Source organism: Cyprinodon tularosa, unplaced genomic scaffold (genome assembly GCF_016077235.1).
Source record: "Cyprinodon tularosa strain WSP-4 unplaced genomic scaffold, ASM1607723v1 ctg190, whole genome shotgun sequence".
Taxonomy (NCBI): domain Eukaryota; kingdom Metazoa; phylum Chordata; class Actinopteri; order Cyprinodontiformes; family Cyprinodontidae; genus Cyprinodon; species Cyprinodon tularosa.
Window position 1 is genome coordinate 519956 of NW_024038679.1, and position 27921 is coordinate 547876.

Below are 27921 nucleotides of genomic sequence, written 5' to 3' on the forward strand. Positions count from 1 at the left end.
ACGTACTGATTATCCTTGTTTTGTTATTTTAAGTTTGATGAATCCTAAGATCTTTTTGTCTTTGTGTCCACGCCAGTAATAGTAATATTTCCAGTATTTGTTTTCATAGCAACACCTCCAAAAGTCATTTCAATAAATACAGCTATGTATGAATTCAGTTGCTTTCAGTTATGTATCAATTGAAGACACTATCCAGATCATACCCAGCCAGTCAGTAAGGGCTGTATCTTTTTCTTACAGTGTTCAGTGAAAATATCGCAATGCATCGCAATATTTCAAGTATTGTGATGCATTGTGATAGAATCGCATCGTGGCATGTGAATCATGATTTGAATCGATTAATGACTTCTTTGCCAATACATACATCCAGCTGCCATGCACGTGGGCATTGTCAGTTTCACTATAGCTCTGGTGAATTTCAATGGCGAAGTTCTCTGGAAATCTTCAATAATTGTTGCTGATTGCAGATGCGTCTAGTAGTTCCCATTGATTTTGCTTGTAAAATCAATAAATTCTTTTTATTTTTTTACTCATTAATGCTAAATTAATAAAATCACTGCAAACGTATTAGTTTTAGGTATAGATAATGATCCATTAATTATTCCTTTAAGACAACTGGCAACAGTTGTTTATTTGTATTTCAATATAAAAACTAAACAAAATATGAGAAACAAAAGGAATTGTTTTCCTTTTGAAAGCATAATATAGAAAAGCAGGAAACAATTCTATTTTAATTCAACAATTCCCCACTAAATATATGAGTTGATCTTTTCAAACTTGCATTGTTTCCGGTAAAAATAGTCTTTGAGGTAGGAAGTAAAACAAAACAGTAGAATCTCATTAGGACGCCACAAAAGAATCTTCAGATTCGCAGACATTTATCATCTATCAGTTGAGAAATCGTAGCCATAACTGTTATAGATGCAAATTGCTAATAAATAAGCAACATAATAAATGTCCTGCTCTGTCTACAACTGTTTATAAACATGAAAAATATGATATAATATTAAGTGTTATGTGAATAAAAGGATGTATAAAATTGGACATTAATTTATCCAATATGAAAATCATTTGGATCAGTGAGCTGTGTAAACGTAGAGCAAAGAGGCTGCAGAGGTTCAGCTGCAGCTGCCAAGCAAACCTAAACAATTCAGGGAAACCTGTTTGCATGTTGCTCAGCAGGACTGTCACTCACTGCTGAGAGTTTCATTGTTCCACTGAGGAATTTTGGCTGCAAAATATTATTCTTCCTGGATTTTTTTTATACATGTCAATGTTGCTTAAAATTTATCATCCAAATATAACTCTTAAATTGCTTCATGACTATTTTTAAACTGATTTTAAAGAGATTTTTATATTTTGGGTTTTGGGAGTAGTGCATCAGAACAGGATATTTAAAAACTGTCCATAAAATCCATCAGTGAAATTTGTTTTGGTCTCCTCTCTGCCTAAAGGCTCTGCTGCTATTTCTTTAAATTAAGCCTTGTTTGTGTTCTGCTGAGGAGCCTAAACAGAACAAACTCACTGTTAATTTTAGTTGGAAACATTTAAAAGAGCAGGACAGAATAAAAAGTCTGAAATAAAGACAGAATATTCCCTCTAAATAGATCAAGGCTGCTACTACTCTATAAAAATAATTGTAAAAAGTCTTTCCTCTACATATAACATTTATTTCCTGCTTTAGTTTTATGTTGCTTTTTTAAGATCATGACAGGAGTATAACAAAAGTCCACATTTTTCAATATTTGAGCCCTTTGATTCATTGATAAGCAAAACAGGCAGTTAAGCTGCTATGTTAATGGTAACCTGGATCTATGATGCATTCATTGTCTACTTATAGTTTGAGATTCCTTAAATGGAGTTTGGAAAGTCCTGGCTACTTCTTAATTTTTAAGACGGATTTTTATCTTTCCACCCTCAAAACTACTCAGCAAGCAAAGTCTGTTAAACATTTATACAAATAGTCAATTTTCCTGCCCAGCCTCCTGCTTTCTGTGTTTGGCTCAGCTTTATAATTCTGCAATAAATCCAGTCTTTTCCTGTCATTTTAGTTTTATTTTTAAAGGAAAAGAACATCGGAGATAAGACCAGAAACCTTCAACTAAGAAACTATTGATGCATTGAATTCTCTACTTAAAAAAAAAGTGAAACTTTTATTAAAAGGTTTTTGGATTGCAACTTGACCAGAACGCAGTGAGCTTTAAAAATCTGAATTTAAAACTTGCAAACTTGAGTGTATGATTGCTGTTTGTGTAGCAAACTTAATGGTCCAGATGCTGCAGTAGACTAAATGCTGTAATACAAAAAGCAAATTAAAGTCAGGGTGTCGACACTGCACCCCCAAGGAGGGAGAACAAACCTTTTTGTTCTTTTTTGTGCCATGATGGACAGTTTTTTTTTTTTTTTAAATAAGACATAATTTCTAAAATGCATAAAAAAATAACAAACTGGATGGGAATTAAAAGCAAAAGATGCAGCAGTGGGATCATAGCTACATGCTGTCATCTCAGGTAAAATATACTGTAAACCTTACTGGTAATTACATCGAATCCCTGCTGCACTTTAATGTAGCACCAGAATAAAGGTTGCCACCCGTCCCTAGAAATACAGAATCGTCCCGTATTTGGAAGATAAATAATGCGTCCAGTATTGCTAATTGTTCCGTATTTTCGCAATTAATTAAAAAAACAGTAATTTAAGTGTCATTTGCGCACAGAACAGCTCTACTGTTACCAGTGTGACCCATGTCTGCGTGTCCTGATTCTCTCTCCCTCCCTCTCATTGCTGGGGTTAGAGATCTACTGTCATTGATTCACCTTCCCCTTATGACGTCATCTGTCTAAGAAATTCTCCCCTCGCTAATCTCTCTTCGTGGGGCGTTTGTCATGGATTCCTGGTGACGTTTCTCATGTTTACTGCTAGTTCTACAAACTCAAAGCATCTATTGAACCATTATTCATGCCCAGCTGACCTGCTCAAGTGCATTCAAACAAATATGTAGAACTTTATACATGAATACCGTTAGTCAGAAAGCTTTTTTCTTCTGCTGGCAGGAAAAGTATAGCACAACAAAGTGAGTCATTTAATAAACTGGTTAACTAACAACCAAAATAAACCAAAAATAAGCAGAAAAAACATCTATATTGCAGGAAGTCTTTCCCTATAGCTTAACAAAAATCTACGAGGCGAAGCACGCCATTGGTTTTGTGAGGGGATTTCTGTGTGCGATGATACTGTGCAAATTTAACATTTCCATTTATAATTTATTTTAATTGGCTGTGGCTATTTGCAAGAAACACAAGCGTTGTGTTGAGTTGAAATGGGACACAGTTTGGTTAAAATATAGGAAACTGCATCTAAGAAATACAAAATTTTCTAGGGGAGGACAAGGAAGTTTCTCTAGGACCCCCCCCGTTTCCTTTATTTCCATTTCTGAAATAGATAAAATGATCTGGTGTTTGATAAAAGAGCGTCTGTTAATCCATCAGCAGGCAACGTAAACTGATACATTGATTGATTGATGGATTATTGCATGGTTCTGATCCATAACTTATTACTTCATTATGATGATTTAATACCAAGAATACATTTTAGTAGAACAATAATCTTTTTTTTTCTTTTGGTTTTAGTGCTGTAATTTATTTTAAATAACTGTAAATAATAAATTAATATTTATCATTTGATGCAGAATGCATCATTTTCAAAACAACATTTAGTTATTTGAAAAGATTTAAGGTCATGTAAAATTCATAATTTATAAAATTATGAATGTTACAAAGATTGATGTAAATATAATTAGGAAACAAGATAAAATTATTTTAGAATTAAAATGCTACACCACTGCATAACAGCTTTTGGATTTGTGTATTGAACTTCAGAAAAGATATTTGTTATGTGTCCTGTAGGCTACAGTTTAGATTTAAACGTATTAAAACTTTAGATTTTTAATATTGGATGGTAAATTGACTAAAAGTAAATAGTAGGGCTTCCAAGAACATCCATCCAACAGATTTTTTTAAAAAGCAACACAAAGCATTTGCATTTTAAAAAGCTAACAGCAGCATCAGTAGCAGAATACTGTACTTATCTTCACCGTTTACAGTGTTTATATATTAAAAAAAAATGCTTTACATGTCTGTAAAGCACAGGGTCTTCCATTAATATGTAATAAAATGCAAACAAATACTATATTAACATAGGAGTGCCTACAGTAGACAGTGTGCAGCTATTAGCTGAGCTCTACAGGTTCCTGAAGTAACCATGGATGCATGGTTTCCTGTTATTTTCAGATCCACATCCAGACTTCACAGCTAAATATCAGCCTGTTTTGGGTTTAGTGCTGTTTATTTCAGATAAGTATAAAATTCCTATAAATATTTTAACAGGACGTTCACACCAATATCTTTTTTTATTTTGCGTGCTGTATAACAAAACAAAAAACATTTTTAGAGTTTTAAAGTGTATGTTTATGAGGTCTTTAACAGCAGAGTCACAGCCATCCAAGCCTGAGGAGCCGTTTTAAGCTTTCCTGCAGCATTTAAACTCTAAATGACTTTCTCTGGACTCTTATCCTCTCAGACATCAGATGGTGACACAATGTTCTTCAGCTTCACTCACATTCTGTTGGTTCTGAGTTTTGTTGTTCTTTTTTCCTCTAGCAATCATCCATCTTTCATTCTTGGCAACAGAGTAAAGAAGGAGGAGGAATCTGGTCTCGGCCAGCTGGTTTTATCCCAGATCTTTGAGTAGCTGCTACTCCCATGCATGTCCCAGGGAAATGGAACCTCTTTTGATTTTGTTGTAGTGGCCCAGTAGGGAGAGAAGTCATCTGGCACTTGTAGTTTCCCCCAGCAATATCCTAATATAGTGAATTAGTGTATCAATGTGTGACCACTGAATGGGCAGGAGAAAGGAAGGGGATAGTAATATAAAGAAACTAAAGGTGGTCAGTGACTAACAAAGCTGTATATTCAGTCCATTTAGATGGACTGAATATACAGTGTCTACGTATCACAACATGCTTGTCTAAAAATGGGGTCGAAAACAGACATCTAGACAGATATCTAGATATCTAGATAGATATATAGATTAGGGTTGTAAATAATAATCGTTTTGTATCGATGCATCGATCCAACAGCCGACGATCCGATGCATCGATACGTCCGCAAGAGAATCGATTCATGTTTTTTTTCCCCTTCGGTCTATTTTTATCCATTTGCTCCTGGGCGTAATTCTCCTCCTGTGCTGCGGTGGCGCTAGACCTATTTTGCCCTCCTACCACGCTTCCCGGTTATACTCTTACAGCAGTGTGTTGCAGTGAGCTTGACATAGACATTTTTGATTTATGCTCAATATTGAAGCGTGGTCTGTGCTACACGCTGTGGGTCTAGATACGGCCGAGGTGGAGAGGAAGTGGGGGCCAGTTTAGTCCGATGATGGAGGGACATAAGGGCCAAAAAGAGCGGAGATCCAGGTGGAAAAAGGGTCCCAGCGTTCTCGCGCACCTCGCTCTTTTCGCAGGTTAAACTTCATGAGTTGTTTTCCGCAATTTTGGTCATAAAAAAAAAACAAGCCGGCCTCCTGTCTGCGGCACTGTTGGCGGTCAGCTACAATTTGGGAGAGGTGCAGCGAAACATCTGTGGAGGGGGAGGGGACATCTGGAGCCGCGGTATTGAATTGCACTCATTGCACTGATTTTGTGCAGTATTTTTTGATGCAACAGAATCTATAACACAAGGGTATTATGATTTTTCAGTGAATGAGGTTTTAATAGGAATAGGTGGAGTACAACTTTTCTACTTCTGTTATTTGCTGTTGTTTCTCAAACAAAATGCATAATGATATTACAGCTTTCATTGATTTCTTTCAAATTTGAAACATTGTCTAGCATGTAAGGTTTAAAAAAAATAAAATATTTACCAATTAATCAAATCGAATCGTATCGTGGTGTATTCTTTAGTATTGAAAATAATCGAATCGTTGGGTCAGGAAATCGATACTGAATCGAATCACCATGATGGTTGTTATTTACACCCCTAATATAGATAGATATATAGATAGATATATAGATGTTCTTGAGGGAAGCAGCAATGCACCTGTAGGTTCCTGGTCTGAATAAAAAGAGTTCCTTGATCGCGGTATTTAACCAACCTGCTGTTTATTAATAACTAAAAAGAAAAAAGAAAGAAAGAAGGTTTGCAGTTGCAGCAAATTCAGCGTCATGTTTTCTAGGAAGTTTGTTGGTGGTGGGCTATGAGGAGGGATCATGAGGTAGAGATGTTAAAATGTTGAGGCTCACCAGTAGTCCTCGGCTTGGGTTTAATGGTTTTTATCCTCTAAGTCTTTCATCCAGGAGGTGAGTGAGACTTTTTATGAACATTTTATCAGTAATACTTTATTTTTAAATATATATTTAGCATAATTTTCATATACACCTCTGAAATATACCATCCTACAGTGTTTCTCCCTCTGAGAAGACAGGAAAATCACCACAATAATAATAATAATAGCACCTAGAAGCACATTCCAATATCAGCCTTCTCGTTTTCAGACGTCTTCATTCAAAATGAATCTCAAACCTAAGCTGCAATTACATCCCCAAGCCCTGAGTCAATTTTTAATCATAAAAAGTAAACACGGAGCCCGTGAAGCTGAGCAGCCCAACGACATGTATGTGCAGAGAGGAGGCAGTTTGATCCAGGCCCTTGCTGTTCTAGTCACTTCTAAATCTTTGGCTAATCGCAAAATCTTCTGGATTTACAGCAGGAATGACATCTCAGTGAATACACTGAAGCGGAAGCACAATAAGTCCCTCGATTCATGTTCCTATGCAGCCGCAAAGATCTGAAAATGTCATTTATTCAGCAGAAATAGGAAGATTTAGCAGCAATCGCCACATCTGTCGTTGATCAAAGTAGACACTGACCTTTTCAAAATGTACTCTTGGTTCTGATGGTTGTAGGGATGATTAAGGAGGTGTCAGAGTGAAATGAAAGTGACAGTTCTGCATTTATCAAGGAAATCCGTGTGTGACGAATTTATTTTAGTCTTACTCAGAGCTCTCACTGTTTTCACTGATATTATGGAAAACATTTTGTCCTCAGCTTCTTTCCCTACAAGGTCAGCTCTCCACATTTTATCATAGCCCTGATCAATGTAGTATTATCGATTCAACTTTAAAGCCTCTTGTACACCAGTCGCCTGCTTTTTCTGCTCCCATCAGCTTCTTTTAGCTGACCGTGGAGAATCAGACGGCCGTAGTTTAGCTTTTACCCACAAACAGAGGTGAGCCAAGCCTCTGCTTTGTGGTTAAAGGAAACCACAGCGAGCAATAAGAAACACTTGCAGATAAGCATGGTGGTTATGGTTGACCAATAACTCTGAGCTTTATTGCTCTCTGTGGCAGAGTTTTCCTTCTCAGTGCACCATTCCCCTCCCCATCAGAGAGCTCTTTATTAATTTATGCATTAAACTGGAAAAGGTCCAGTGTGAAATTTCCGACAGCATCCACTCACTGATGCCAGCTCAAATGATACCGCAGTGAGTGATTGGATGGTGTTAGAAATACCATTAAAAGGTTTGAAGTGGCAGGCAGGAGCCGGTCGACTATAAATCACTCTCTGATATTGACACCTTATGTTTCCTCAGAGCTGCTGCGCAACACAACTTATGCCTAAAGTGTTTTCAGCCTCTTTCTCACCATTTAGAGCACATGTACTTTACAGTTTAATCAGAGGATAGCGTAAAAGATTCAGGTTAGCAAAGCATCTTCATGCTAATTAATAGCTGATCTTAATAAGTGAAATTTCATTAGAATAATAAAAAAAATTTTTTTTGAAGAACTGAACGTATTTTTTCATGATACTTGACATATGATGATGATTTTCTTGTCTTCTGTAGGGTGGTCATGTGCGTGGGTGTGAACAGCTTTCGTTCAGGGATTTCTAGTGTAGCATAGGTGCAAAATGGCCGACAGCGCATCCAGCCGACCAAAATCACAGACATTATACGTAGATGCCTTATTGGACGCTGTCTACAGAGTGGCCGACCTACCTCTGGTTGTAAAACATAACCTTATAATTAGGGATGCACGATATTGGGATTTTGGCCAATATCCGATATGCCGATATTTTAAAACTCATGTAGCCGATAACCGATATCGATGCCGATGTTAAAGCCGGACAAAAATAAGTAGTCATTGAAAATAGCAGTTTTGTTATCCATTTCTGACACTTTGAAAAATAATATACTCAAATATATTTTCATATGCTGATATCAAATTGATTTTTAAAAACGCGGTATCGATCTATTTTAGATTTAGTGAGATTTTGTTAGTAAAATAGATCCATACCGCGTCAATATATCAACATATAAAAATATGGCCAAATTTATGAATTTTCGGGGAATTTCGTAGCATAACGATGCCATATAGCAATATTTCATTAGTAAAAGAGATTGATATGGTGTTTTTAAATGGCAATATATCAGCATATGAAGATATTGTGATATTTTAATGTGTCAATATTTTTTCCCTCGTCTTTAGAAGTTTTTAAGTCTGTAAAAAAGAAGTTTTTGAGGAAAAAGAAGAAGTATTTTATTTTATTTTTAGACTTTAGAAACTCAGAAGCTGATCAAATATCAGGTTAAATATCGGTAAGGTGGCCGATGTCCGATATTCAGTTTTAAGGCCGATACAGGCCGATACCGATAGGGGGCCGATTATATCGTGCATCCCTACTTATAATATATTAATATAAAACTTTGTGTTGCATATATCTCATCCAGCTTGAGTTAATTTTAAATAGTTTTTAATCTGAATAAATATGTGTAACGTAAAGGTAATTTTAAAATTAGTTTTGGTCTTTTAAGGGGTCGTGAGATGTAAGAGATTATTGTAATATTATCTCGTCTGTCATGTGATTAAAATGAGATCAAAGGCATCTTCTATTCATTCTGACACCAGCTCTCGGAACTGTGGTCCGATCCAAGATGGCCGCCCTCTTGGCATGTCGGCCAGCTTCTGACGAGGTGCCTACTTAAATACTGTCTATGACAGAGGTCTTCAACAGGGGGTCCGTGACCCCTAGGGGGGCCTCGGAGGTGCTGCATCGGGGTTGTGAACGTTTTTTTTTTTTTTTTTTTTTTTTTATATTCTCCCCTGCAATTTTTTCCACTAATTGAAATGCCTTTAAAAATACATTAACATGAATTCAACACACTGTATTAAAAAGATAAATGGAGGCAGAAGATGTCTTTCAGTCATCAATGCACACATTCAGCGACACACAGGAGCTCTTTCAAGGTGGGCACAGTTTCATTCACAACACCTGTCCCATCAACCAGGAATCAGAAATACTTTAATAATCCCAGGGAGTTACTTTAATTACATTACTCCGTCTGTAGTTGAGTGACTATAGGACCAGTTTGATACAATATTTGGGAGTCCCCGCTCCATCTTGTCATGAGTTTGGGGGTCCTTGGCCTGGAAACCGTTGAAGATCCCTGGCCTATGACCAAAACATTGTCCTGAACACATTCAACAGCCTATACCGTCACTGAGGAAAAAAAGGTCTTTGACAAAGAGGTTGTTAGAAAAGGAAGCCCACAGCCCGACAAATGTTGAAAGGGCAATATTATTGCCATTACTGTTCATATATAGTAGAAATTTTACACATTCAGTAATAAAAAGTCCCAGGGGATGGTATGGGTTGATGTTCATTTAGGGAGGGGGATGATTTTTAAGATTTTTTTAAGAAGAGGGGTTCGATTCCCCCTCATCCCCCCTCAACTGGAGTACTGAGCATCAGAAACATGTGCAAATGTGAGTAAGAATCTACAGGAGCATAAAAAGCAAGAGACGGAGCTTCAGCTCATGGTTGCAGCATACTAGAGGCCTCATCATGGTATTAAATCTGTACGCATAAAAGGTTTGAGATCTGCCTGGATAAGTGGCATATGTGTATTTGTTTTAAATAAAAAGGCTCATATGAGCATTTATCATGTGTGCCCCCTTTGTAGAAGTCAAACAGTTTCATATGTTATCGCAATACATTTAGCTGAGATGCAGTTGTTATCATCCTTAAGATGATTTTCATACCGTTTAAAAGCACATTGGGAGGTAAAGACTAGCATCAACATCCACTCTGCAATCAGAGAAGCTCCTGATTGTTATTGAGCTGTGGCTCAGAGTGAAGGCCTCCGGTCATCTGTGTCAGGCTGACGAGCCGCCACACAAAGACATCAATCATGTTTACTCATGTCCTCTACATTAACCTGCAGGTAATGACACCAATTCACATCACTGGCTGTGATTGCAGCATGTGCAAATGGACACTGCTGATATAAGTCATTGACTCACCGCAGCTGATACTCACACACAGAGAAATGACTCCATCCCTTGGATTTGTCTGCTTTCTCCTCTCTCATACAGTCCTGCCAAACTTGTTCATTTGTCCTTGGATTAATTCCTGGTAGAGGGGAGCCAGAATGCCTCCCGCCTCAGCTTGTACAAGCTCTCTGCAGCCAAAGCCTCGTCTGGCTCCACAGCCTGGCCTCCAATGGCTTCCTGTGTGGGCTGGGGTGAATTTTTGGTCAAGGCTGGCACCGTGAAGTGCCAACTGTTATTCAATACCGTCGAAGGCGGACAGTTTGGGTTTGACCTTTGAGACCTAAAGCGTCGGCCGCAGCGTGATCAATGATCGAGTGCTGCAGCAAAGTCCTTCTGGTGCTATCCAATTCAATGATGCTGGGAACTGTGGGCCATTTTGCAGAATATCTGCAAATAAAACAATGTTCCAGCTGATGTGACTGTATTAAAATAATTATAATGCTGATTAAGCCTGTAAAGCTGAGTTCAGTCATCACCATTATGGACTGACTGTATTTGGGAAAAGTGATCCCTTGATGTGTTGTCACTTTTTTTTCTTTTAGAACTGGGGCTAAAACTATTTAAAAAAAATATTCCATAAAAATAAATAAATTAGTAAATAAAATTTTATTTTAATATGTATTTATTTGTTAAGATGCATCAATTTATTTGAATTTCAGCAGAGATGTTGGATCCAAAACAGGGAAGTTAAACAGTGAGGCTACTTAAGTTATTTAAGTGCAATTAGTGCAAGAAGGGGTCTGTAAAATAAGTTTATCGCCCTTTTCAGAAAATTTACAAGAATAAATAATCAAATCAGATCTCAGGTTACATATATGCACACGTTTAATAAGTGGAACATCTTTGTTGATTTTATTAGCCTCTATTTATATTGCAACGAATTAGATTTATTTCAAACTGAAAATTAAGTTTAATTTATTGTTCAAACTTTTTTGTGAGGAACATTTTGCATTCCAGATGCCAAATGTTTACCAACGAACAAAACCAAGCAGGCTCACAATTATTTATTTTTTTGTTTTTTTTACAGCATCCTCTCTGGCAATGTGGCAATAAGAATAATGGTCTTGATGCCAAAAAAGGCCCAATAGATTTTACTTTCACAAGTGGAGCAGTACGTCTATCGCCTTAGTGTTCCGCTTGATTTATGCATATAAATAGCTTTATTATAATTCATACAGGGAGTATTACAGATTATATGGACACTGCAATGTAAGTAGAATAGAAAACGAAAAAAGGAGAAGGTGAAAAGATGAAAGAAAGAGGAGATAAGAGGGAGACAATGAAAAAACATCTTCAGTCTGCTTCATCACCTGCAAAGAGATGTAAAAAGAACAGCACAACTAATGGATATATTATAACAGATACAATAAAGTAGCACCTTGAAGTATAAGTAGTATTATTTAACCTGACATGTATACTGTGGTAGTTGAAGATAAGAATATGGGATTTCTGTATGGAAGTGAATCTTTAAGTACCTGGAAACTAACACCTGTAAATGTTTGTTAGTGCGCACTTGTGCATGTAAAGTTTATCCAAAGGGAAAATGCTCAGTAGTGGTTGTGAGGAGCCAAAGACCCGCCCCCCCAGAGCTCCAAGGCAAGTGTGGGGGCCCCAAAACCCAGATGCCCAAAGGGACCCCCCAGAGCAAAGGTGCCCAGGAGGGGCCATACCAGGAAATCTGCGCCCTCCGACCAAGGGAGGAGGAGAGATGGCCCCGAGGAAAACCCCCAGCCACCGCAATACCGACGCCCCCAGGAGCCGCAGGGACAAGTCCGCGGGCTCTGCCGGCAGCCAGCCACCCCGATGTGGAACTGGCCATGGGACCTAGGGACCTTAAGCCCCAGGGGCACCCCACCAGCCTGCTGGAGCCCTGACCGGGCCCCGCCAGGGGCCCACGGAGCAGCCGCCATGAATAAGCTCACAGGAAGGCTCACAATTTTTCCAGAGGAATCTTGCGTAACCTAAAATAATTAAGGCTCAGTTTCATTGAAGACTTATTTTCCTTTCACCTCTCATGGTAAATGTTGAGATGCTCCATCATAAACCTCCACTTTCTAATCATAATGTGGCTTTACTTTGATGGTACAGTGAAAAGAGGCATATGGGGTTATGCTGTTCTATTTACCATCAATGGAATGTAAATGATGGGAGCGGGGTATCTTTAATTTAAAACGTGAACAAAGGGATATCAGGAGGAAACACCAGAGCTTGTTAGTTCTCAGCGTCAGCTGCTCCCCAGGCAGATCCTTGGGGGTCTTCTTTTAATGTAGCTTTGCCTCGGGCTACGACAGCACCACCCTCAAGGATCCAAAGTGGATGAAATGAAACGAAATCAGTGATCTTAAAAAACCCTTTGATAAAATGTAAATGTCTTGATCTTCAGTAACCGTGGCGACTCTGCTTCCTGCTCTAAGTCATTTTGTCCTCCAATAAACAAAGAGCCAAATATTAGTTCTCGTAGTGTGGGTTTACATAAATGATGCATAATGATTAAAGTCCATCCGTTGGACATGAACGTGCAATCAAAGGAAGCTAAAGCGATGAATCCCCAGAGATTTTCTCTCCTCGCAGCATTAAAAACCCTCCTAATTTAACATGGAAACACCACTCTACCAGGCCCTTACTCTTCCTCAGTGTGTTTGAATGTGAAGGAGTTCAATGTAAGTTAAATAAATCAAATATTTATTCCTGTTCCAATCACCAAAGTAAAAATATGCCTTATTGCTAAAAGGTGCAACGAATATGAATGGAAAACAGCTCTTTACTCTATTTCCCATTCGGTGCAGGAAATGCTTTGTGCTCTTTGAGTGATGCTCTCACTGTTATCTGCAGGACCGGTGTCCATGAATTTCTTTTCAGTAATTGTGTCAGGTCTTATCTTCCCTTTATGACAAACAGCTAAACAGTGATTTATTGTCTCAATTGACATTCACTTCGGGATTGTTGGTCCTTGAACGCCGGGGAAAATATTTAAACAGACTCGACTTGTAAGAGCACATTTAGGATGCCGCACAAACTGTCGGATCCCTGCTAATAATTCAATGTGTGACAAGCTGGCATTTTCAGAACAGGTACCAGAGAGCACAGGTGCTGGCATTACAGGTTAAGACATAGCGTTATCAGGCGGTAGCTGGAGCATCTGTCAGTGAACAGGGCCGCACATCATTGAGAGCACCGTGAGAAAAAGGATAGCCAGTCAGTCCTGCCCTGAAAGACTTTTCTGTCAACTATTACTTCATGGAGAGATTATGGAGGAGGGTTAGGACCAGTGGAAAAAACGTTGACTGATTTGTTATTTAATTTGAGTTTAATATGGGAAAAAAAACATCAGAATTCTGACTTTAATATCACAATTCGGACATTTTTATCAGGATTCTGACTCTTTCTACAGAAGAGAATAGGGTCACTTAAAAAACAACAAAAAAACAGATTTTTTTTTATTTTATTTCAGATTAATATGGGAAAAAAAGGTCAGAATTCTGACTTTAATCTCTGAGTTCTCAGATTAAAGAACTGCTGATGGGTTTGATACACTGGAAAAAAATCGAAATCTAGATAACAAATTTTTTCTTAAAATAGATTGCATTAGTTCTTGGATTGAGGAGGTAAAAGAGACAATTTTCCAATGGAACAAGACAATTTACACTTCAAATAAGAAAACACAATCTTATTTAACGTGCATGCTATCTAATTATCTTATTTTAAGTGTAAAAATACTTATTCCATTCGCAAACTCTCATTTACATACTCAAATTAAGGGTAAATCCACTTAATTTAAGAAATTTTTACTTATTTCTAGATCGTTTTTTCAGTGTAAGCATCTCCCTGAAATTCGTTTTTGAAACTTGGGACGTCTGCAAATGTTCTGTTCATCGGATCTGCGGGCAGATGGCACCACATCTGTTTGTCTGCTCATTGTGCCCGGTGCTGGAATTCTATTGAGGCTAAAAAAAAACTATTTAAACACTCTCAGGTGTATTAAGCTTATTTTATCAAGATCAAATGGTTGCTGTTGTTTGTTTTAGGTATATGACATCAATATCAATTCAATTATCAATTTATCTTTATTGTCATTGTCACAAGAAATTTAAAAAAGTGCTATGATCGATCAGTGCATATGCTTAAAAAACAAAAACAAAAACCACTGTCACCAGCATTTACACATAAAATATGAAATATATAACAATAACTGATACAAAACAACTAATAAGAATAGTACATTCTCACACACATCATCCATGATGATTAATGGTTATTGTTGGTTGCATTTAGTTTTGTTATTGCTGTCGGGTAAAAACTGTCTCTAAGACGGTTGGTTCTTGGTTTGATTGCTCTGTATCGTCTGTCTGAAGGCAACAATATGCACTGATATCAGTAAAAAGAAAACATTTAAAATGTAATAAAGGTATCAGCTTGTCTACCTCTGAAAAAAAGTTTAATCTGAAGGCTTTAGGCGAATAGTTTGAGAGAAATCCCTGTGGGGTGGGATTTTGTACGTATGATTCTCCACAGTTTGTATGTAAACTGAGCTGTTATTTCTGTCATATAGAGAGAGCGTTAAACCCAAAGAGCAGGTATGTTGCCTTTACATGCAGCAAATAAGCATAATACAATGTTGAATGTAAAGTGTTTAAGGAGAGACGGGTGATTTAAAGCAGTGCATCTGGATGTAGGAATCCATGATTCCTTGTCTACATCCGTTCAAATCAATCGTCTGTGTGCAGATAACAAGCATTAAGTAGGTGGATCGAATTGTTTCTCCGTTCAGACATTTAAACAGATGTGATCATCATGTACAAACACATTTCTGCCTAATTTAAAAGCATATCACTAACATAAATCTTATTAATAACTTCCCTTAACTTTCCATTCTTCAAATGATCTGTTCATCTTCACACTTGATAAAACAGGTTCTTAATTGCAAAAAATGGTCAGAGTGAAATGCATCCAGCGTAGCGTGAATGAAAATGTGCTTGCTACAAAGTGGGTATAACGAGCGGCATACGGCTGCAAATCAGTGAACCTGTGACTGCATCATCCTCATCATCCAGAGAGCAAACAAAAAGAGCAGCAAACAACAATGACAGGTCTGTGTGGATCAAAGAGGCAAACGGAGCTGCAGGTAGGTGCAAAGGCTGCGCAGTTATTCAGTATTCCGTAAGCATCCCTGCAAACCTCAAAAGGCCTAAAATAATCTGCTCCAATGCATCTGAAAAATGGAGGAATGTTTGCCTGTTCCGATCAGCCAAAAGATACAGAAAGGAAGGAAAGGAAATGACAGCGATGGTCGAAGTTTTCTGCAACATCTCCGTCCTGCTTAATTACAACTGATAGACATCAGGCTAACTAAGGCTGCAGAAGACAGATCATTTACTAATAAGCAGCACCAATTCCTGCAGCTGCTATGCAAAGTTAGCTCCCAGGGACGTCCACTCTGACAGGCCTTGATCAATTCCATTTCAATGAAGATGGATTATTTTTAGGTATGTGACAAGGAATAAAAAAAAAACTCTGCTTCCCAAGCATGTTTCACTTTTATATGAGCAATAGGCACAAGTGGTGCATTTTTCCACAGGAAGATATGACAGGCTAATCCACAGAGAGGAGCGTTTCTGCCTCAGCGATCCCCCCTGTGAGCATGACAGTTCCAGCTATCTCCAGACGTCAGCAGGTAGAACTTGTTTACATCATTATATATGAGGGCTGCCCTGTTTGTGCTCACAGAATTCATTTTTCCAGATTAAAAAGAATCCTATGAAAGAGATTCATTAAGCGTTCTTGTGTGTCACCAAATGGTGCAGCTTGCAGAGCTCCTACAGTAATGAAAAAAAGAAAAACAAAAAAACAGAAAGGATCTGTCCCCTGGAGAAATCTGCTCTCACATGATTATGAAAAATGAGATGTGAGGAAAACAAATAGTTCATGATGCCCTGCAGAACATGAACCCGACACGTTTGGGAGAGTCAGAGTGTCTGCTAATACCCTGCGTTTGGTGTTTGTTTGGCTTCTGGGCGCCGCGGGAAATGGTAATTGTTGCTTGTATATGCATGTTGGGGAATTTTGATCCATGATATTTTCTTTCCTCCATCCAAGGACAATTACCAAAAGTACAGCAGATAACCGTGTTTGCTGGCAGCAAAGGCAAACTTTAGATTAAAGGAGAAATAATGGGATAGTTTAAATACGCCGGAGCTTAGCTCAGACAGTAGTGACTGATCTGCACCTCCAGCTTCAGATTTCCTTTGCATGACTAATATATCTGTGCTTTTTCTTTATATGTTTGGACTGCTTCTTGAACATCCTCCAGAGACGTTTCTCTTTGAAATGAGCTCTTTATCCATCAGGACCATGTCCACTGCAGGAGCTGATCACAACTCTGGGTTCTCAGCAAAGAACAAATCAGCTTTTGATGATGTGGTCATGCTCCGAGACAGACAGACATGAAAAGGCAAGAGGAGTGCTGACAAATTCAGAGCGGCTGCTGTTTTAAACATTTGCCTCTGTCCTGTGCAGCAGGTGAGCTCTGCAAACACTGATAATGCAGCCTGCTTCAGCTCATTAGGGGAGAGGAAATGGCTTGAAAACAGAAATCCCTTTAAATCACTGCACTCCAGCTTAAGGACATAAAGGGTGCATTTTGAAAGTAATGTACTTCCATTTACAGGCGCTTCTTTTGTCCCTGCTTTTCAGCAGATGCAGGCAACATTTACCAGAGGGGGCAAAACATGTGCTTATGAGAATACACCTCCAGTTAACATTTTACAGTAAAAGTGTGTTCTGTCTATCATCACTGTTTCCTCTTTAGTTAAGAGGGGTACAGATCTCACCTTAGGCGCTTCTCTCTGGTTTCTCTCTATAAAAGCAGGTTTCATTTAGCTGTATCTTACCTTAAAGACAGAAGAATGTGTGGGTGGTGAAAGGAGAAATAGGTGTAGGGATCGATTAGTTTGTTTATCATGTGTTTAAATCAATTTGCTTTTTGACTGCAGTGATTCTTGGACTTCCTCCATGATTTATGAAACATTGCCAGGAATCCAACATCGAAAAGATGCAATGCAGAGAATGCAAACCAGTAAACAAACTCTACATGCACCAGAAGTGTCACGTCTATATTATACCCTTCACTCCAAGGTGTGGGTGAGCAGAAACAAAAAAAATAACAAACTTGTTTTTGAATTCATCCAGGAATTCTGGACACCAACAATGAAGGATACTGTAGATATTCTCAGAATGTTCTAAGCAGAACAAAAGTGAGACTGGCAACTATAAAATCATGAAGAGAATGTCTTTCCATTATTGCTGCAAGTGAAGAAAATGTTTTGTAAATGAACGAAAACAACACAAAAAAGAATACATGAATGAAAATTTGAAAGTATATTCATCATAAAGTGCTCAGATGTTATTTTTTTCAGATTTCTCTTCTCTGGTTAAACGATTTTTACCATTTTTTTAAAGACCCGCCCTCCCCCACTTCTCCTTCTGCACGCTCTGTTTAAAAGTTGCTGATCTCATAGCTCATATGAGCTTACTGTATAAGAATGTCCACCCTAACCCCTGATTCCTTCAATCACTATATAGTGGACTTTATAGGGAACTCAGTAAACTGACCGTTAAGACAGATAATCATTGCTTTTTGCTCTGCTGGTCACATAACTCCTCCTCCACTGTGCGGTGCCTGCGCCATCTTTGTTATTAGTCGCTGCTGTCAGGTAGAGACGGCCTATGATGACCGCGGGCTGCTGTGACAACAAATCCCATAATGCTTATCAAGTAGAGCCCTCCGCGCAAAGCATTCTGGGATATATCTGCCTCTCCTGAGGCCTTTCTTTTCTTCTCATACACTATGTAGACACTTTTTCTCTCATGACCCTCGGCCATTTTCAAAGAACCGCGCTGAGAAAGTTGAGCTTCAATGACTGTCTGACACCGTACCTCGACACGGATATATGCGTGAAAGTGGGCAGGAAAAGATAGCTAACGGGACTAGCTGGAGAGGGCGGGTCTTTTACATGTTTACGTGAGGACGTTTACGTAGTACGGCCTTAGGCAAACATATCACCAGAATGATTGACAGTTAGGAGGACCACTTATTAAGATGATCCACCCGGAAATAGAAAATCGTCCTCTATTATTTTTTATGCTCTAGAGGCACTTATTTCATTACTTTCACAGTAAGGCAGGAAATGGGATGACAGAGAGAGGCAAAGGTCAACAGCGCTGAACTCAGTGGTGGAAGTTCAGGTTCTTCAAAGCCTTCAATCAGAAACAGTAACCTATATTCACAACCTAGACCTTTAATTTTCTTCTTTCCAACTGTATTATTTTATTCCCTACAATCAATTTTCTTAACTTTTTAGCATTTCTCTTTGCTGTGCCTTTTCCATTACATTTATAGTGGCTATAGTTTTTGTCCAATCAGATTTAAGCCTTAGTGCGTTGCTATGTCAATCAAATCTGCCCAAGGCCTTCATAATAAGCAGTGCTGGCTGATGTTACCTTAACAGTATTAGTGAGGAATGTTTTATTTGTATTGACAGCCCAAGCCCTGCCCCACCGCCGCCCCTAAGTTTGACAAATTACATTATTTTCAAATCTGTTTGTCTTGACCAATAAAAAAATGTTGTTGCTTACCTCCATGCAGACCAATAGAAATGCGTCTTTACTACAAACTCCAGGGGAAAGTCTGTCCCCAGAAGAATTAATGAGGTTTGTAAAATACTATTTAAATAAAATGACAATGGAAAATCTGTAAAAAGAAAAAAAAAAACTAACCTTTAGAGAAATAAAAAAGAAAATTTCAACAAAAAAAGCTTGTCAAACAACAATTTAAAGCCTTATGACCAGCGACCACAAGAGAATGTTGACCAGGACACACAAAGGCAGCTCTTCTTCACATAAACAAATCATTTCATGATATATCACGATCATATTTTAATTTGATTAATAAGTAACAATGTCTCATATTTTGAGATAAAAAAGGACAATTTCTATGTTTCACATGAGCAAAAGCCTCCATAATTAGTTACTGTACACCTCTGCCTGCAGTAAACTATGTTGTAGTTTTGAGCGATTCTGGTGATGGTTTATCAGCAGAGTGAGTGCTGATCGGAGACCTTTCATTATCAGGTTATTCTTTGTGCAGATTTCTAGACCACATGACAAATAGAAGATGGACGTCGATCAAAAGTTTGCCTGCAGTGTGAACACAGGATATTTAAACTGTTTTCAGATATTTTCTGTTGAGAAAAACACTCAGCTCTGTTCGGTTCTACTTAAAAATAAATAAAAAAAAACAGTTCTCCCAGTTTCTTTAGAGTTGTACAACATTTAGGGAATTTAAGAACATATTTACTTTATAGTGAACATGATTTCCTGATTATTGACACATTCAGTGAAACAGACGCATGAACTGAGTGAAACTGGAGCTGATTGTTAAGAGAAACTCTGGTTGCAGCTCTAGGCAGCTGGTCAGGATCAGGCAACAGTGTTGAGATGTTTGGGTAAAAAAGGAGAGAAAATCTAGACCAACCAACTGCAAGGAAAACCTTTAGAATGTAAATGATCATACTGAGATAAATTAGTTTAAAATAATAAAGTCTGTTAATGTAAATTAGCTCTATTTTATTTTAACCAAAAAGAAGATTTGACTCAGAACGTGAGCTGATCACTTCAGAGGAGGGAGGAGCACATTTATTACCAACAAATATTCCTAGTGGTTAAGGCATAGAGCTTGAAACCCACTCCCACAGACTGCCACAAGCGATTGCTTCCCGGGTGATGGGTGAAACGCAGGGTTAAATTTCTCCAATGTGAGATCAATCAGCCTTTTACAATTACTTTTTATCTGTCTGCTTCTGTCTCCTTGAAACCCAGTCGGCCTCGGCAGATGGCTGCTCAGACTTAGCCTGGTTCTGCTGGAGGTTTCTTCCTGTTGAAAGGGAGTTTTTCCTCTCCACCGTCGCTACAAGCATGCTTAGTGTGAGGGATTGTATTTGAGTCAATGAGTCGATGCAATCAACTGGTTTTCCTTAGATAGAAAACTTTGAATCAATCTGACTGGATGATCTGGTGAACTGTAAAGTGTCTTGAGATGACATGTGTTGTGAATTGGAGCTATAGAAATAAACGGAATTAATTGAATTGAAAACAGTTCAATTTTAATCACTTATTATTATTATATCATCGGCTGTCTGATTTATTTTGTTCTCAAGGCTCAGAAAGTTCTGGGCAGCAGATGCTGCTTTTTATTAACTAACAAGGTAACAAACTTTGTTTCTTTGCTTTGGGCTCGATGGGCAGTACTGACTGCTGATTCTGGAGCTGCCAAACACATTTGGTGCTAATTTGACACCACGGGTGAAACTAGTACAGCACTTTTCACACCAGCCATTGTTTGGAACAAACATTCTGTATCTGCCGTGATGCGCTTTCCTGTACTGTTCAATTCAGCTGCTGCACAGAAACATGACATCTTTTTCCAAACCCGTGAAAAGACCTGCAGTAAACATGTTATCAGAAAGGGAATTTTATTATGGTATATTGAACCTGTCCTGATCAAGAGGTTTTGCAGCACTTTGCACCGTTAAGTAAACAATAAAGATAATAAATCCATCCTCTTTAACCTCACCTGTCTGCTGGGTTCTTTGGTTCTCATTATTAGTTCTCTGATGTTCTGTAGCAAACTTCTAAGGTTTACAGAACAGCTGCATTTATACTGAGGTTAAAACACACAGATATAAACTCTGTTTAATTTGACTTCCAAAAACTGAGGTCCGTTTTATAGAGAAGCGTGGTGTAACTGAAACCATGTGGATGTTAACCTTCTCTGCACTGCAAAAACGATCTAGAAAACAGATTTAAAATTCTTAAAATAAGTGTATTTACCCTTAATTTGAGTAAATAAGATGATCTGCCAATGGAATGAGTATATTTAGGCTTAAAATGAGATAATCAGATATTATGCACTTGAAATAAGAGACTGCATCTGCTGTTTTCTTATTTGAAATGTAAATTGTCTTATTCCATTTGCAGTGTCTCACTCACCTGCTTAATTCAAGAAAAAATTAACTTAATTTAGGAAAAAATTACTTACTTAGATAACAATTTTTCGCAGTGTGTATCTTTGAAAAAACAGTTTTATTGCATGTAGTTGTAAAAATAACAAGGAAATTGAGTTTGGATTTCGTGCTGTTTATCTCTGATGCCTCCACGCTTTGCTCCACAGTCGATCCGAACAGTCTGCCTGTCCAGAGACACTTTCTACAGCCGAGTCTCTGTGCGGTATTTACAGTAGGAGAAGCCCTGAAGCCTAATTGGCACGGTCAGTGATGGAACATATGCACTTTCCAGTGGGAGCCCATCTGACAGGACCGCTCGCTGATGACCTCCTACATGCTCTCCATATGTGGCAAACAGAAGGGCCAGTGCAGGCGCTGCCCTTGAAGTGATGGAGACAAGACTCTGAGTCGCTTCCTCTGCCTTTCAGGGGACTTTATGCGGAGTCTGGAGCCGGTGCGCTGTCTATCAACATTAACGACGGACAGAAACTGAGCTGGGAAACCTTAACCAGCCGGTCACCTTCACCTGCACCCAGACGCTCTAACAACTGGCTCAGACTTGTTAAAGCCATAACTGCACCATTACCCTCATCTTCAAGCTGCTTTCTCTGACAAACACACGACTAGGAGAGGAAAATGGGATGTGAAAAGAAAATAATGAGCTGAGAAGGAGAAAAGAGAAGCTGTAAGCTTCTGGGTGGGAAGTTAAATGGACCCAACTGGTCCTTATCGTGCAGGGGTCTGGCTCGAACATAAGGTCCCCCCCATCTCCTGATCAATGCAGCTTTTCAACTCTTTACTAAACTTCCATGACCTCCCGAACCCTCTCATCCCTACGGCTTCCTTCTACACGGCACCACCAGGGTTTCAGGGCCTGCAGATGTTACCGCATATCTAATGAGCCCCTACCTCCTCATGTAATATCCACTACCCAGAGTGCATCTGTTCGGGTTGTAGTCACTGCGGCCTCACGCTGGCGCAACACTTTCACAAAGTCATACACAAGTCATCGAGTGACTGAACCGCTGCCACGGTAACAGGCAGAGCAGGTATCACAGCTATGAAAGGCAGAGGGGAAACTGATGGAGACTGGCAGGATTCAGAGGCATCCAGCATGGATGCATGCGGGTTTCCAGCTCCTTATGCTATTACATCGTAAAATGTTCATAGATAAGGATGCAGAGGCACTTATGAGAGAGATATATGTGTGAACGGTTGTAAAAACAGCCACACAAGTGACCCCTGCACCATATTATCCATAACACCTGCAGGTCATCAGATAACTCATACAGGCAAAGTATCTCTATGGATTTCCCGAGTCTTATCAGAGCAATACCTAACTCATAACTTAAGTCAGTCAGGGCTGTTTTTTTTTTCTCCACACCTTATTTTCTTGCTTCTTCAGCCTCTTCTGAGCTTCAAACACCTCCAGTCACAAAGTAAATACACTGCGAGTTTCTGCGCTGCTTTACTTTTTACGCTCCGAGCCAAATGAGATGTTTCTGCCTCTGCTTGTTTCCCAAAAGACTCGGGCTGACCTACTTTCACTCATCCCCCTCACCTTCAGGGCAACAACCGAATCCGGAATGTTTCCCATGCAGTGTTTAGAATCAATGGGATATGATTAAGTAATGACTCTGAAACAGTTAGGATCATTTGAAGCTGCAGAGAGCAGCAGTTTGCATGAAGAACAGCTTGTTGCAGCTGTGGAACCTGGATCAGGAAGCAGACCTCCTCTGTTCCAACGTTTCTGATCGGCCTGTTGACGGAGATGGCTAATGTTAATGTTTTTTTTGTTTACCTGTTACCGTTTGACAAAAATGTACATTTAGGAGAAGTTTTACTGCACTTTACTTCTACTTTTACCTGGGAAATAACTTCATAAAATAGAAAAACTCTTACTTGGAGTAATTTCACTGAATAACAAGCAAACTTTTGATTTAGCCACCACCGTTCCCAAAAACCTCAATAAGTTGTTACATTCATGCTGATTTTGCACAGTTTCTACCTTAGTTAAATAACATGCTTGTTTCATTTTATTCTATTTTATGGGGTGAACCTTGTTTCATTTTTCAAAGGGTATTTAAAAACAAAGCAATCTACACATGAAACTTCTTAAAGGAGATGAGAGTAACTTTACTGTTTTCTCAAATACTATTATTACAAGTTTTACTCTTTGAATTTGTTTTTGATTTATACTTTTATTTAAAAAAAAAGTTTATAACTTTTAAACCTGTATTCTCACAGATTAAATATTCAATGTCACATGAGCTGAAAACAAGAAAGAAAATACATTTATTTTGACATTTATTTACAAATATAGACACATATATATTTAATTGACAGTTATTTTCCCCTATAGCTGCTTTCGGCTCTGACACTTTAACATTATGAGTGCTCTGAATATATAAGCCTTATTTATTTAAAGTTGATCAATCTAATTACTTTTAATGCCTCAAAAAAAACTCTTTTTTTTTTTACACACGAAGAACAGAAATGAATGAACTGAGCTGAAAGCTCAGACTGCAAGGACAGGAATAAAGAGACACTTAAACAACAGTCTAGTGTCTCTGGTGACTTTTTACCAGAAAACCCTTTACAGTAAGTGGCTTATTGTTTATGTTCTATACTAATGACTTTAGAGGAGTATTGTTTGCTGATTATGCTAATTTATTTTACAAGAGTCACAACCTACAGTAAAAGAATTAAGAAATGTAGAGTTGAGGAGGAAGCAGATGCTTTTGCAAGAGAATGTTCAAACTTATTTAACGTCATCAGATGGAGAGATGGAGCTCTGACTGGGCAAAGCTCGATACGTACATTTATACACCAGCTCCCAATACACAAACTCTACCTTGGAACTATCCCACCCCTACATAAAGAACTTTCATCAAGGACATACATTTTAGCCAAATAAACACTCAGAGCAGGTCTCCCGTTCACGACATGAAGGAGGCTGTGTGAACTCATTCTTATCTCTCATGACCCTCCCTTCACCCTTCTCTAGAGTAGGGAGGAAACTGCTTTCTGTCATCCCCAATATTAACTCCATAACTGCAGCATACAGACTGGTACAAGACTTCTAAACAATCACCCCTATTTAGGCAGATAAAAGGCACACTCAATATATTTTATCTTACAAATAGGCTTCCACTGAAACAACGTAAAAAATAAATTAGTCAAATAATAAAGTTGTTCAAATTATAACCAGAGTTCATAAAACTAAAGAAAAAACTGTTTGAAGCTCTGAAGAATCAGATGAAGTAAATGTAACCCAGTACATAAATGTTCCAAAGGATGTGGCTTTTGCTTTCTGTAATTACTGGCACTACTTGCAGTTCTAACATGTTTGTCCTGTTGGGGACACCGTAGTTCAGGGGATTTTTGTGCAGGAACTGCTGTATTTCTTACAGTGTGTTTTACTGCCTGTAAGGTGGACAGAATAAACGCGCCAAGGTCTCCCCACAACTACGAGCCCTGTGTCTGATTCCCCTTCTGCACGGAACACATCCCACCTTCACCCAAAAGAAAACACAACGCAGAGTCCATAGGGTGTCTTCCACCAGTTGCAGGTTAAAAGAGGGAAAGCCTGGGTTACATAAACATAAGAAACCTTATTGATTTTGAAAGAATGAAAAAAAGATAGATTTCTTAGGCATAATTGATCACAAAAAAATAATAATAATAATAATAAAAAAAAAAATATATATATATATATATATATATATATATATATATATATATATATATATATAATTCTTAGTCATTTAAAATATGTACAAAAATAAACTATGAAAAATCTTGACGATTCTAATAAAAGAATAGTATATATTGGATTACGAATCACTGCACACTTAAGTACTGCTCATTAATAATTTGAATTATTATGTGGAGGTCAGGGGCAACGATTATAAAACTACTATAAGTCGGGCAAATTAATTATGCTGGATATCGAGCTCAACTCATTATGCATCCATGAAAAATACTAAAAAAATGCATGCTTCATGGACTTTACAAACCCTGCAGATTCTGTTCAAGGCCAGAAACAAATAAAATTAACCAGCAAAAATTCAGAGGTAGTTTATTAGTTTATACCCTGATTTTTAAGAGGTTTGTGTTTTTTTAAATGCAAAAAAAAAAAATGAAAAAGGTTTAGTTTTACTGTAAGTGAAGCAAAGAAATGGAAAATCTTTGAACAAGAATTCTAACAATGTTAAACAATTTAACAGGTTAAAAAGAGAGAAAAAAGTTTTTTAGAAAATATTTCAGTGATAAGAATCTAAAATACTGAGGTTGACAAGCAAAAAAATATATCTTATGGTGTGAACTTTGGAAGGAAGCTGATATTTGTGTTTTTTAGGAGAGAGAGCCATAAGAAGAGCTTTAGATTATATCAGTTATTTACTTCCAGCCGGCCACATTCATATTGGTATTTTTATTAGTTGTGGATTGGTGGAGTAGATTTATTCATATTACTGATACTCTGCTTTGTTTTAAAAACTGAGAATACTACATACTTAATCTTAGAAACTAAATAATCATATAGTTAATTTATAAACTCCCAAAAATCAATGAAAATATATAGTTTATAGGAATTTCCCCTGTAAGTTATTTTAATAAATAAACCTGTAAATGTATATTGCTTTAATAAACAAACCTATATTTTTTCATGTTTTTAATAAATACCTGTAATATTTTAATTGATTAAAATAGACTGAAAAAATCCAAAGCAGAAAAATACGACATTATTCGCTAAAATCAAAACTCTAATTCCGAGTCTAAATTATTCCTCCAGTTCATCAGTATTTAATGTTGTGAAATAACTTGTAATTATTAACCAACTGCAGTGTGTTTATTGTAAGCTGAAGGCAGGTCTAGTCCACTATCAGCTTTTAGCTGCTTCCTTTAGCCAATGAACTTATTTGTTTATTAATTAAGGGACAATCTACCGATAAAAGTATTTAAAAACACTTGTTTTGCTGCAGAGTTTTGTTTTCTTTTTAATGTTGGAGAATCAGTAGATCTTTAATTTATAGAACTGGAAATTTTGCTCCTGAATGTTGATAGAATTAATCAGAAATAATAACAAGTGTTCCAATTAAAAAACCCTAATTTTCCTGCAAATTCAGCCGAGATTTGATCCAGAATTTTCCTCCGCTGCTCTCGCTACAGATTTTTTTTCGGTCCAGACTGTGATGCGCACACATCTATCTCGGCTGGTGTGTGATCCACTATTGGCTGCTTCAGAGAGTCGATTCTGCAGACATCAGACCTGAAGCAGCAGATTGATGAGCAGCTTCAGGCCCCAGGCTGTAAGGGAGCTGAAAACCTCTTCCTTCCTCTTCTGTCCTCTTTAAAGACTTAGAGAGTGAACCGTGACACCCCAACAGGCGATATTGACTGAAGCCAGAAGAGCAACTGCTGCTCCTTGTGTTTTTTCTCAGACGATCTCACCGGTTTTCCTGCATCCTTCCACACTATTCAAACAGATTAAATCACTAATGTTTATATATGGTGACTTTAATATAATCTTAACACCTAAATTTAAAGTTTGCTATTTTAGTTTCTGTTACCTTAAAAACTAAAATGTGGAGGAAAAAATGTTTATTTGAACCCAAAGCTATAAAAAGAAAAAATGAATTAATGTCTGGATGTGGATCCACCGTAGAAAAGGGAAAAATGAACAGTAGATTGGAACTGAATAAATTACCAAGTTTGAGAGATTTTCTGTACAATAAACATCTACATTTAAAATAACTGCATTCTAAAGGTGGTAGTTTTAGTTATTTTAAATAAATTGTAATTTATTTTATTGCAATATTGGATTTATTGCTGAAGACGTTTCCTTGTTCAACTGTTGAGATGATTGAAGCTGGGTTTGGGGTCGAGGAGACGCCAGAAAATGTCTTCATGTCATGTAAAAAGTTTATTAATTCGGGCCTCCTACAGATTCTATACATTATTAAGTCAGTATGATTTGTCACTAAATGTTTTTTTTTTTTTTTTTTTTTTTATTAAAAGTTGTATAACGTTTGCTATCATTGTGTCATTGTTCTCATAAATGTATGAGTAGAGAAAGAAAAAGCAATAATGGCTGCACAGATCAGAGATTATTTGGACTGGTGTCAAAATGTTATTTTTAATATTGAATATTTTTAAAGAACAAAGCTTGTTTTCAAGACATCCTTACTGGAAATCATGTTAAATGTCAATCAGTCCAGTTCAATGCAATTTTTTTCTATAGTACCAATTCACAACACATCATCTCAATTCTTTTTACAGACACTTCAATCAGATCATAGAGTCCGATTATGTAAAAAGTTTCTGAGTAAAAGCAGCTGACTGCATCCAGTCATTTCACATCAAATGGATGTAAAGTCGATGGAAAATGTTCCTGTAAGTCGGAGCAAAACACAAATTCCTGTCATCATAAAGCAATTGAGATAAGAACCTTTATGGATTTACAGGCCATAAACC

The 27921-nt window shown here is 37.7% G+C and overlaps 1 protein-coding gene across 6 annotated transcripts in view; it reads left to right on the forward strand.

The window, feature by feature from the left end:
- Positions 1–27921, forward strand: part of LOC119782282 (VPS10 domain-containing receptor SorCS1) — a 324729-nt gene that overhangs the window by 96276 nt on the left and 200532 nt on the right. The gene's annotated exons all lie outside the window — the stretch shown is intronic.